Source organism: Bison bison, unplaced genomic scaffold (genome assembly GCF_000754665.1).
Source record: "Bison bison bison isolate TAMUID 2011002044 unplaced genomic scaffold, Bison_UMD1.0 scf7180017862510, whole genome shotgun sequence".
NCBI lineage: Eukaryota > Metazoa > Chordata > Mammalia > Artiodactyla > Bovidae > Bison > Bison bison.
Window position 1 is genome coordinate 5,553 of NW_011493082.1, and position 936 is coordinate 6,488.

The following is a 936-nucleotide window of genomic DNA, read 5'->3' on the forward strand; positions in this document are numbered from 1 at the left end:
GGACTAAACACACACACCAGTGATCATCACTCAATGCAAATAAGACAAAAACAGCTCCCAGGTGGAAGACTGGACTAGGCAGAGCTACCACAAAGGCATGGAAGTTACAGGCTGTACCTACTGTGAACTTCCCAATACCCAAGAGTTGGAAAAAGCAGCCTCAGGCCCTGCCAGGGCCCTCTACCATGGCCTTTTTCTTGCCCAATTTCTTTCCCACGGCCTTCTGTCCTATATATGGCCCAACCAATCAGCCAGGGACCTCTGCCCACTGGATGGTCCAACCATTCCCTGCCATGGCAATGCCTCTGCCAGGGTGTGCCAGCCACTGTCTGCTTGCCCAACCTCTTTTATCATGGTTCTCTGCCTGAGGACTCCACAGTCCAGGGGTCATGGCTCTCTGCTGCTCTGAGCTGCCAAGGCCTTCTGGCACCTATGGACTAACTACTCTGTGTAGCTTTGCGGTTGTACCCAACCCCTCTCCTACCAGCTGCCACTACTAATGTGAGCTGCCAAGACTCTCTCCCACCTAGTGCTGCTGCTATCATCCCGTAGCAGAATGAAGAATATAAGATTCTCCTATTCATTCTTATCCCTCATCAGCCTGTGATTCTCAGTCTCCAGTTAAAGAGACGGGCTCTGCTCACTAACCTTACACTCAACTAGAAACAACAACAACGATAAAAACTACTGCCTAAACCTTTTGCTTTTTTCCCAGTTCCTCTGTGCTTTGCCCTAATCCTACAGTGCCACACAGGTGTGGGCCCAGAATGGCCCCATCATGAGTTACCCACAGTTTATAAGAGCCCAAGGAGATAGGCCAACAGAGTACCTTCCTAGGAGTTCCAGTCTGTTCCAGTGTAGGCTTCAGTGAAAAGACAATAAAAATAGACCAGAATCTCCAAGACAGGCTCCTATATCAACCAACTTCTTGGATTT